Source organism: Pristis pectinata, chromosome 9, assembly GCF_009764475.1.
Source record: "Pristis pectinata isolate sPriPec2 chromosome 9, sPriPec2.1.pri, whole genome shotgun sequence".
In the NCBI taxonomy this organism is placed as follows: domain Eukaryota; kingdom Metazoa; phylum Chordata; class Chondrichthyes; order Rhinopristiformes; family Pristidae; genus Pristis; species Pristis pectinata.
This window is the reverse complement of record NC_067413.1, coordinates 43,383,165-43,395,655: the sequence shown is the minus strand read 5'-3', so window position 1 is coordinate 43,395,655 and position 12,491 is coordinate 43,383,165. Positions and strand designations below refer to the sequence as shown.

The 12,491-nt window shown below is 43.1% G+C and overlaps 1 protein-coding gene across 3 annotated transcripts in view; it reads right to left on the bottom strand.

Annotated features, from left to right (window-relative positions):
* Positions 1–4,693, bottom strand: part of LOC127574089 (neurocalcin-delta) — a 218,982-nt gene extending 214,289 nt beyond the window's left edge. The window contains exons 1-2 of one of the 3 annotated variants that reach the window (XM_052022754.1): positions 4,620–4,673; positions 1,531–1,565 (exon numbers count right to left, since the gene is read on the bottom strand). The gene's annotated coding sequence lies outside the window, so the exon portion shown is untranslated. Of the gene's footprint in view, positions 1–1,530; positions 1,566–4,619 lie in introns of all 3 variants that reach the window. The other 2 variants (XM_052022755.1, XM_052022753.1) reach the window with 2 other exon arrangements.
* Positions 4,694–12,491: the final 7,798 nt, after the last annotated feature.

Sequence of the window (12,491 nt, the reverse complement as noted above, 5' to 3'; positions counted from 1 at the left end):
CATTTATTAAATGGGCCTTGTGTTTTTAACCCATGTTCTGTGCCAACTGTTGGGTGGCCTCTGTTCAAATATATTGGCACCTGTCCTGAGCATGCCATTTATAACCTGGAATCTCTGCTCTTGTCCAACTTAACAGGAAGCATTTTAGTACTTCAATAATTATTTTATTCCATAGGACAATTGCTGGGAAATGTTATTTTAAACAATGAAAAGGAATATTTACCAATTTTTGATGCTAAGTGTGTCTTCCCAACATTTGCAGCCCAGGTATGGTTACACAGCTCCCAAACAGCAACAAGTTTCTTAAGTTTCTTCAATTTTACCACACTACCATAACTCAATCCCATAGAAACCAGCTCTCCCGTGACCAAGCTGAATAACGCCAATGTAACTGAAGACAAAGAGCTGTGGGCAGCCACTCATAACTGCAAGAGTTCTGAAGGACATCCTTTAGCTTCAAAAAGCCCTTTCTTTTCCAGAAACAATTTCATTTACACAACTTACAATTGCACTGTTCCTTCTGTGACCAGAAATGTCTCTTGAACTCATTTGCAAAAATGTTATCACTTCTAGGTTTCTAATTTCAGTTTGTGCCCATTGGGTATTTGAAACCTGTCTTAAACAATAATTTTCATGCAACAGCTGCGTCAATTCCCTGCATAATTCTGAAGGAAACTGAATCATCGCAAGTCTCCAGCTTCAAAATTCTGTGGAGGTCAACAGGTGGAACATGCAAAATAACACCAAAAATGGCTGTTGAATTTTCCTTTCTCCCCCTCCCCCTCCCATCTCCACCACTGTATCAAGAGCTCTGATAATCTCTTGATACAGTTACAACAGGAGATCAGTAGAAACGTCTCAGGATTTCATGGCCTCCTGTCACATGTTGGATCTTATTTAAGCAGATTTTCCGGAGAGAGAACAGGAGGGACAGGAGTTAATTTGAATGCTGCATGTTTTCAAAAGCAGTGCATGTTCAAGTTACACACACACACACACACACACACACACACACACACACACACACACACACACACACACACACACACACACACACACACACACACAGCAGTCAGACAAAAAAAAAGTTGAGAGTCTAAACAAAAATCATTTGTTTTGGCAATGAGAAAAGAGATGTCAAGTCATTAGCTGGTCACTGTAGTTCTCCACCTGCTGAAGAATCTTCAACAACAGGAGCCCCAGCATGCTTAATCATTCCTCAGTTCTGGTAACATCTTTGTAAATACTTTCTGCACATACTTTGCAAGCCCCCACAGAAACATTGGAAGTAGCTGTATGTTATTGAGCACCTTGTGCCTGCTCTGCCATTCAATAAAGTTATACTGATCTTTTCTCTCAGAGCCAACCTCCTGCATTAATCTCATGTCTTTTATTTCCCTTCATTTCTAAATAGTTATCAATCCCCATCTTGAATACATTCAGCCATCTGGGGACAGAATTCCAAAGATTCAGTACCCTCTGAGTGAAGAAATTCCTTCTCATCTCCATCCTAAATGGTCGATCCCTTACCTTGAGACTGTGACTCTTGATTCTTGACAACCAATCTAGAGGAAACATCAAGTACCTGTCAAGCTCCTTAAGAATTATGAATGTTTCACTTACATCACCTAAACCCAAGAGAGTATCAGCACAGTCTGGCAAACCTAAATTCAATTTTTGTTGCAATCCCCTAATGCAAGTGTATCCTTCCATAGATGGGAGACTATCAGTTTTCCTACATTTTCATTTAGCCTTACAAAATATTTCCCACATCCCAACCACAGCATCCAATGTGTATCACCTACAAATTCCAGTGCAATAGCCAGCTCCCGCTCCACTTGTTCATGAGGGAAATAATTAGTAATGGAGCTCCATAAATAATGATGATCCCAGCACTGACCTTTGCATGACATAACTTCCCACTTTCTGCTGGTGGAGAAATGTCCCTTAAATTTCAGCCATTGTTTTGCAGCAGATTTTAATCCATCTGCTACCCAGCTTTAAAAGGTGAACTGGTCATTAATTTTAACACTTTACAGATTTTATATTATTTAAATCATCCTGGCATTTATAATCCCAAGTTAATATTTACTGAAAAATGCAACATAACACATGTTGTTGCCAGGTTATCTTTAATTCATCTGCAAATCATAATGGTACTTCAGCAGTCTATAGAGACTCCACATAAGAGTGAGCTCTATCCATTCAAACATCAGTTCAGTAAATGCAGCTGCATGCCAAATTGTGATCAAGAGCCAGAATTTTTGATGGGATGCTATAAATATAGCAAGTAGGTTGAACTGGCTGGACAGAACAGCAAATTAACCTGACTGCCTCTACTTATCTAATTATAAGACCATTCATCCTTTGTGTCTCTGCCAGCTCCTGGAAAGAAGCGGCCAGTTTAGCCCCATTAATGCAAATACAAGTAATCTTGGGCAGATTAAAACAGAATAAATCTGCATTTCATGTACAAGTATGGTTGCGTGTATTCAAACCCAACTTTACAGTCCTCATAAGATGAGATGGTAAACTGTGAAACATTGTGTGTTGTATCCATTTTAACTCAAATTTGTGTGAATCATTGGCAGTTCATTGTTTGGAGGGAAGAAACTTTGATCAACATTCTTTGGTGTTTAGAAGAATGAGGGTGATCTTACTGAAATAGACAAGATCCTGAGGGGGCATGATGGTATTTCCACTGCTGAGAGAATTTCAAATTCTAACAAGGTTAAGGGGCAGTCATTTAAAACTGAGGTGCGTAGGAACTTCTTGCAGAGGATGGGGAATCTCAGGAATTCCCTACCGCAGAGTTGTGGAGGCTAGATCACTGGGGTAACAAGGAAGTTAATACATGTTTGAAAGATTGAGGAATTGAGGAATTGGGGAACTGAAGCTTGAGGCAGATCAGCCATGATAACATTGAATGGTGCGGCAGGCTCAAGGGGCCATGGCCTATTCCTGCTCTTATTTTCTTGTGTTCTTATGTAAAAGCAAGTGATTGGTATCCACTAATATTCTCCACAACATCATTTCAATTATGACCACAGGCTATTTCTACACCATCAGCACAGGGGAATAAGGCAGGTACAAGAGACTGAAACAGGAAGGAAACACTGACAGTGACATATTCAATATTATTATTCTCTCTCTCTGGCCAACAACATAAAGACAAACTGTGTTTATTATGCAACATTCACAATTTAACAATGTACCCCACTGTCAGAAATAAGCAATCACTTTACTATTATTTGTAAGGAATATGCAACATGTGCTTTCTCACACTATGAAAGCAACCAGTCCTCAATGAATTCTGTGCCAGAGAATCAAGCACTGGTGAGTTCCCAGATAAATGCAGAATGGGCAAACTTGCAACAAGGCAATCGGCAGCCGAAGGAGAAAAGGCAGGTTAACAATTGTATTGGGAGCCTTCATCAGAACTTCATAACTGCAGTGTGGCCTGTACATTAGCAGATTTTATACCGCCAAACCTTTAAACACAATTAGCTACCACTCCTGCAAATAATTGTTTATGCTGGCGGCCCCCGGAACAGCCATCTGTACATCCTCTGCCAAACACTTACTGCATACTGTATATTCCCAGCGCTTCTCTTTCATTTTATATTTCTAACCTGAAGCTGTTCCCGGTAACACCGGGTGCACAGAGGCTCGGAAAAGTCACATTGCTTTGGGCGCGGTGGGCAGTGGTAGGTAATGAAATATTTGCTGAAAACGGGTACATTCTAACATCGCAGGAACGGGTTTGTTCTCCATTGATTCCAGGAGGACGATATCGTAATCTATGGGTGTGGAGGTGCGCGGGGCATTTTAGGAACGGCTGTTGCACAAGAAGTGGCATTTAACTGTGTAGCAAAAAATCTGCCAGCCAAATTATAAATTAACAGACTGGAGTAATGAGGCGAAATCTCCCTCCTTAGACTTGCATACGGTAACACATCTGACGTTAGACTGATACATGAAAGCTTGGGTTCAATTGTTAAATAGATGGACTCCCCAGACTGTTCTACAGCGCTGTGATTCCCTCCACTGTGCTGTGTGCAGCCTGGTAAATATCAAGAGGGCGGGAGACAGAGAAACCCGCCCTGGAATTTGCAAACAAACCCCTCCACACAACAAGATGCGAGGCAGCGGCTGCACAAACATCCAGGGCTTCCCCAGCAAGTCCAAGGGCAGGACTCGGCGCACGTTGACTTGCAACGATTTGAGTTCCCGGGTGGTTCCCCCATCCCCCCTTTTTTATTTTACACCCGCCGTTGAAACGACCAGATGGTCAAACTCAAGAGAACTAACGGGCACCGTCAGCCACGGCGCTTCAAGGATGCCCTGGACCCCCGAGGGCTGATTCTGTTGCTACAAGAGGGAGCAAGTGTAGAATAGAGGAGGAAAGAAATAAAACGCGCCAGTGCAAACCCAACCCCGTGCTCCCCATGACTGCCCGTGGGTCGGTGAGATCACTCCACACGTTGCATGTGGTTTGCACACCCCGTCCTTAACTGCTTGGACTTACTGCGCCCAATGCGCTTAATACGGAGAGGGGTGGGGGGAAGCAATCCATCCCCACGCCTTATTCAATATTCCAACCTGATGCAGCAACTCACCCAGGCACCTCGACCCTCCCGCTGAATGCAGTCTGCGAACCGGTCCTCTTCGAAGCCCGTCTCCCCCAGCCCAGCCCAGCCCCTCCGATCTCTACTTTCCCCAACCGTGCATTCAGCTCAATGGAAATAGCGAAAAGACTGCCTGACGTCACCCTGGGAGCTGCATGTGTGGCCAATGGAGGCGTGAGTGGAGACGTTTGAGAAAATATTTTAGCGCAGATAAGTCTAAAACATTAAATATCATGTCACCGCTCCCAGCGGCTCAGTAACCCAGTGACAAACGTGGCAGGAGTGCTTACAAACCCAGGCAGCTTCCAGTGCCAAGGCAAGGCTTAAGGTGAGGGCCAGTTGTGGTGGGGGAGACAATCTGCTGGAGGAACTCAGCGGGACGAGCAGCATCTGGGGGGGGGGGGGGGGGGGGAATTAGAAATTGTCGACGTTTCCCCGCACGATGCCAAACGTCGACAATTCCTTCCCCCCCCCCCCCCCCCAGATGCTGCTCGACTCGCTGAGTTCCTCCAGCGGATTGTTCGTTGCTCCAGATTCCAGCATCTGTAGTCTTTTGTGTGTCTTCAGTGGGGGAGAGTTGGCATTCAGGATAAGAGCCTCAGGGAGAGAATTTCCCCCGAGTCCTCACCTCCTCCCCCCCCCCCCAAGCTGCACAAGTGTGCTTGAATATGGAATAACGTGTTTTGTGAGGCTTTTAGGGAAAGCTTTCTCATTGCACCCATGATCTCTCCCAAATCTCTCGCTCATATTTACTCACTCCACCAGAGTGAGTCTTGGCCTATGTAATGGAGAGTCATAGAATAATACAGCACAGAACCAGGCCCTTCGGCCCAACTCATCCATGCCGACCAAGATGCCCATCTATGCTAGTCCCCTTTGCCAGTGTTTGACCCGAATCCCTCTAAATGTTTCCTATCCTATGTACCTGTTCAAATGTCTTTTAAATGTTGTTATTGTACCCGCAAAGCCTGGTCATGGTTGAGAAAACCTCAGTACAGCTGTGTTAGCCTCAATGCACCAAATACCAACTATCCTAGGTATGTTCCAGCCTATCTCCTACAAGGTATAAAGGCCGTTTGGAGCCCTGGCTTGGTGGAGGCAGGTAAAATTGTAGCAAACTAATGGGTGAAGTGAGGCGAGTAGCTTTGCAGCAAACTTCATACTGGTTCCAATGACTGTGTACCTCTCCTAAAGCAAAATACTGCAGGTGCTGGAAATCTGAAATAAAAGCAGAGAATGCTGCAAACACTCAACTGGTCAGGCAGCATCTGTGGAGAGAGAAGCAGAGTTAACGTTTCAGGTCGATGACCTTTCATCATGTGTTCTGATAAATGGAGTTCTGATGGCCTGAAATACAAACCCTATTTCTTCCGCTATAGATGCTGCTAGACCTGCTGAATATTTCCCGCATTTACTGTTTAATATAATATCTCTCCTTCCTCATTGCATTGTTCTGCCCCAATGATAGAACTAAACAGGTCACCTTGCCGGGCACAGTGGAAGGGCAAGACATTTGAATCACCCTCTACCATGTACATCTACCCCAAACGGGGCCTGCACAGGGTTCTGGTGTGACAGCAGGAGGTGTCCTAATGGGCAGTGAGTCCACAGGAGCAAGGACGTTCAGTTGCCATTGGGCACACTGCTTGATGACTGATGTCGGCATCTCAGAGGATCTATCTTGGGCCCAACACATTGATGCAATCACAAAGAAGGCACGCCAGCAGGTCTACTTCATTAGGAGTTTGAGGAGATTTGGTATGTCACCAAAGACTCATGCAAATTTCTACAGATGTACGGTGGAGAGCATTCTGACTGGTTGCATCACCACCTGGTATGGAGGCTCCAATGTGCAGGATTGAAAGAGGCCGCAGAGGGTTGTAGACTCAGCCAGCTCCATCACAGGCACAACCCTCTCTGCCACTGAGGATATCTTCAAGAGGCGGTGCCTCAAGAAGGTGGCATCCATCGTTAAGGACATTCACCACCCAGGAAATACCCTCTTGGCGTTACTACCATTGGGGAGGAGGTACAGGAGCCTGAAGACCCACACTCAACGTATCAGGAGATTCGCTTTGCATCATCCCCAGTGTGGGGGATTCACTTCATCCACCTCAGCTGTGTGGATGGCATCACCACGTGGTCTAGGTCAGTGACTGCCTTCTGACCCACCCCAGGTGAACATTAGTGAAAAACAGAGTTTTAGACTCCCCTACCCTTGGAGAAAGACTGTGACCATTCACCCTATCTATGCCCCTCATGATTTTATAAGCCTCTATAAGGTCAGCCTTCAGCATCCTACACTCCAGGGAAAATAGTCCCAGCCTATCCAGTCTCTACTTATAACTCAAGCCCTCCAGTCCCAGTAATTGAATGAAATTTGGAGGAGAGATCAAGACTAAACTGGAGGAACATTTTAAGGTATCCGATTAAAATGAGATAAAAGAAAAGGACGGAAAATATTGCCTAACTATTCCAGGTTTATAACTATCTATGTGTGAGGTGGCAGAAGTGCACACACATAAACTATTTTAATTTGCTTAAAGTTCTGTTCTTTTATTATTTTACAGGAAAGCCCAAGTTTAGTTACAGGCACACAGATAGGAAATGCCCTTGACTCATGATTTATTGGTGTCCTTCTGTACAGGTTCCATTAGTCTTCACAGGGGATCCTTGGAAGCTGATTGATCCATCAGACATCCATGGTAAATGCTGACTACAGGGAGATTCAGCATTCTGTGCATGCAGTCATTGATCAACCTATCACCATTTCTTCTGAGAATGTCATCGCATAGAAAAGAGGCAGAACCAATACAGTGAAAGTTACCGTCTAACCTGATAGTAGAAAACCAGAATTAAATGCATACAAACTGGAACAATAGAACATATTTTCCAAGTAGTGTTGTTTAGGTACAAGCTTAGAACATTTGAAATAGGAACAGGAGGAGGTCATATGACTCCACCATTCAGTAAGAAGTTGGCTGCACTGATTCTGGCCTCAATTCCACTTTCCTGCCTGGTCCCTTTAACCTTTGACGTCTGTACAGACCAAAAATCTGTGCAACCAAGGATTCAGCCTCCAGCTCTGGGGTGGAGAATTCAAAGAAATACCTCCTTATCTTTTACTTTTCAGAAGCCATGCTCCCAGATCTAAACGGTCCCATGAAAACATCCACTGAACACCTGTCTTGAAAAGACTTCTCATAATCTTATGGGTTTCACCTCTTGTTCTTCAAAACCCCACTGAGACTTTAGCCCCCAACCTGTTCCCTTATCAGTCAAGCCGTTCATAGAGTCATACAGCATGGAAGCAGGCCCTTTGGTCCTCCAAGTCCATGCTGACCATCTATCAACTACTGGTATTGGTTTATTATTGTCACATGTACTGAGATACAATGAAAATCTTTTGTTTTCTGCGTGCCTTCCAGACAGATCATGCCATCCATAGTTACATTGAGGTAGTAAATAGAAGATGGAATGCAGAACATAGTGTTGCAGCTGCAGATAAAGTGCAGTGCAGGTAGACAATATGGTGCAAGGTAATCCTACATTAATCTCATTTTATTCTCTCCGTATTCCTATGAGTTCCTCACCAGATTCTACCACTCACCCACACACTAGGGGCAACTTACAGTGGCCGATTACCAATCTGCACATCTTTGAAACGTGGGAGGAAATCAGAGCACCCAGAAGAAACCCACATGGTCACAGGGAGGACGTGCAAACTCCACACAGTCAGCACCCAAGGTCAGAATTGTACCTGGGTCACTGGAGCTGTGAGGCAGCAGCTCTACTAGCTGTGCCACTTTGCAAATTCTTTATTCCAGGAACATAAACAGAAATTTTTACAAATGCATTAAGTATTTTTATTAAAAAAGACATGATTAGAAATGATATCCTAGAACATATTAAAACAGTCCTAAAAAGGACTGCTGACATGATGAATGGGCAAATGGTTTACACTGATGTCATGATCCTTTATCCTCAATTAGACCATTCTTTAATTGGATTATTCACAGGCATCTGCTATTAAAACTATAATTTTCATCTGGTACCATGACATCAAATTACTGATGTTATTACCAAATTATCACGTCAAAACAGAATTCATTCACTAATTGGTGGTACTTTCATAATGCTAGCATCATGTTTAGAGGGTGGCTTGTAGAATCAGTCTTCAGCCTAAATTCACATGCATCAGTAATACATCAACAACATCAAGTGTATCGATAGTCCAATGCACCTGTATGACTTTCCTGCAGAAGGAAATGTCGATCGACTGGAGTTAACCTTTTGGTGTAAGGGGAAATAAGCTAGGGTTCCTGCTGCTGATCACTCCTGCTGACAAGTACATGTTGTGTGAGGACAGTAGCAGGTTCAATAGTGATGCCTTCTAGTGTTCAATAGTACCCATTTCCTAGGTTCATGCAAGAAAATGGTCACTTGGGTGAAGTAAGGAGGGGTGGCAGACACCAGTGGAGCTATGTATAATGATAGGTTTATTCTTTAATATATTTATTCTTCAGGGAGGATTTGAACACTTTGGAGAGGGGCTAGCAGTGATTTACCAGAAGGGTGCAGAGATGAGAGATTACAGTTATTTGATAGACTGGAGGTGTGGAGCTTGGGAAGACCAGAAAAGGCTGGGAGGAGATTTGAGAGATATACTTAAAATCAGGAAGAATTGGGATAAGGTAAATAAAGAGAAACTCTTTCCAATGGCTGACAGGTGAATAACCTAAAGACAGAGATTTAAAGTGATTGGCAAAAGAAGCAAGACAATATAAAGAGAAACTTCTTTTAATACAGCAAATGGTTGGATTTTGGAACATACTGCCTAACCTGGGGGGCGGGGGCGAGGGGGAGTGGAGGAGGGAGAGGAGTAATATTTGGGGTGGGATATGAAAGACAAAGATTCAATTATGGCTTTCAAAAGTGAATTGAATGAATGCTTCAAGGAGAAAAAACTGCAGAGATATGGGGAAGGAACAGTCAGAATGGGAGCAAGTGATGTTCTGTTAAACAACCTTGTAGCCATTGGAGGCCAAATGGCGTCCTTCTGTGCTACATACATTTAAACCTCCAAATTCACTTGCAAAGTAGACAAACCAATGCTACCACCCTCTCCCAGACCAATATTGAGGCTCTCATCACATTTAACCATCTCCCGTGTGTGGGCCATATCATTTGTATGCTTGACACCAGATTCCTGAAGGAGGTTCTCTCCTCTTAGTTCTGTCATGGTAAGAGAGCTCCAGGAGGATGGAGAAAATGCATGAAGGACATCCTCAAAGCTTCCTTGAAAACATGTAACATCCTTGCCAATTCAACTGACCCATGACCACTCAAACTGGTGGACAAGCATCCTGGGTAGGGACATTGAGTTTCCCTTACAGGGGCACATTGATGCCAAGCACAAGCAGTGGAAGGGGCTTAACACAATCCAAATATCATGACAATCTCTCCCTAGCCCACCTGTGGGCAAGTCTGGGGATCCCACATTGGCCCCACCAGCCTCCTCAAAACCCACAGGATTGCTGTGAAAGCAAGTCATCCTCACCCCAAGGGACGGCCAAAGAAGAAGGCAGCCCATGATTATGTCGGGCAATTTCTCAAGAGGGCATGATGATTGGAGGAAAAAGGAATACTGGTATTCGTTTATTATTGTCACATGTACCGAGATACAGTGAAAAGCTTTTGTTTGCGTTCCATTCAGTCAGATCATTCCATACATAAGTACATCAAGGTAGTAAGTAGCGGTTAGCATGATGCTATTACTGCGCCAGCGACCCGGGTTCAATTCCTGCCACTGTCTGTAAGGAGTTTGTATGTTCTCCCCGTGTCTGCGTGGGTTTCCTCCGGGTGCTCAGATTTCCTCCCACATTCCAAAGACGTACTGGTTAGGAGCTGTGGCCATGCTATGTTGGTGCCGGAAGAGTGGCGACACTTGCAGGCTGCCCCCCAACACATTCTCAGTAACGTAAAAAGACATATTTCACTGTGTATTTCAATGTACATGTGACTAATAAATAAATATCTATCTATCTAAAAAGAAAAACAGAATGCAGAATAGTGTTGCAGCCACAGGGAAAGTGCAGTGCAGGTAAACGATGAAAGTGCAAGGGCCCCAGAGAGGTAGATTGGGAGATCAAGAGTTCATCTTTAGCATATGAAGGTTCGTTCAAGAGTCTGATAACAGCAGGATGGAAGTTGTCCTTGGTGGTTTGTGCTTTCAAGTTCTTGTATCTTCTGCCAAACAGGAGAGGGGAGATAAGAAAATGACCATCTACACTTCTCACTGCCTTTGGAAAGCAGCCATTATAATCAAGGACCTGGGGTGTCTTTGTTACCATAAATAGATTATGCAGATATATTTTAGAATTAGTGCACACATTTGTATATGAACAAACACCACAGCTGAAGGATGTAGCTTCCTCTGGATCTACCCTAGTTTTAGATTCCACCATTTTCCCAATTCCCCTCCATGGTGACTTATTTTTAAGAAATTCCTTTTGCAATCATGTCTGTAAGTGCTCCCATAAGTAGACAGAGATAGCGAGCATTACATATTTCACCATGGCATTCTTAAACTTCAAAGTTAGATTGGTTTTAAATGTCAATTTTGGCAGTTCTTTTGTTTTTTGCTAATTCCTATTTTTTAAGAGGATAATTCCACCCACGTACTGGCAGTCTCCTTCCTTTGGAGTTGTAATGGTTCAATGGCTTTTGGCTTCCACTCAAAGGTGACAAACCTCATTCTGCAGCAGCTTAATTTCTCAAAGTTATAATGCTTTGGCTCCAAGCTATCTTTTATTTGCTCGCAATTAAAGATAGCGTAGCAAGCCTCACAGTACTTTTATATGCAATCTTTCAAATTGTTTTTCTTTCAAATTGTAACCAGCTTTCTTTGAGTCATTAAGTTCATATACTCCCTCAGTAGCTCGCTTCATAAAACAGAGTATCGCTGAATAATTCACCAAGACAACTTAAACAGTCAGAATCTTTACTTTCATTGGGAGAGAATTAATTGTTAAACTCACTGGTTTATTATATTTACTTTACTTCAATGGAACCTAAATATTTAATGGCCTGTCCATCCATGAGCCAGACCTTCCATCCAACATGTTTCTCATCATAAGTGCATTTCTTACGTTATTGGTCTTAAAGAGTCTGGATTTATAACATTATCAGGAGGAAGATCAGCACAGTGTTATCTGTGACAAGCTGCAGTCATTCCAAGAGCCAAATTGGATAAACATGGCATTAAAGTCAGCTTTGATATTTAGTATCTGTCTATATTTTGGATACACACAGTGCCAGAGCAAGAAGAAATCTTGAAGGGTCAAGGAAATATCAAAGACAAGTGACTTAAAAATAAGCTATTGTCTAAGATTTTAATGCAACATAGAAATTCTGCACAACTTCATGCAAAAATGTCAATAATGCAATATTTATTTCACAGTGACTTCTAGTTATTTTTGGCAATTTTAATTTTCTACATTGACTGTAGGGTTGTAGAAAATGAAATTTCCTTCATTGTACTGCACAATGATAACAGTTGTTACTTGAATACTCCAGGCCAGGAGAGTTATGTCTATGAAAAAGTGCTGCAAAAGTTCAAAATGGGGATAATTAATGTGTTATTCTTTAGTGAAAATTGGATGTAACTGGCAAGGTCATGATTTAATCCCCATTCCTAAGTGGCTGGAGAGATACTTACTTGGTCCATGTGGTGAAGGTACTCCCACAATGCAATTTGACCTGGAGACAATGAAGGAATGGAGGTTATTTTTCCAAATCAGGATGGTTAATGTCTTTTAGGGGAAGCTGCAAATAATGGCGTTCCAATGCACCTGTTGCCCT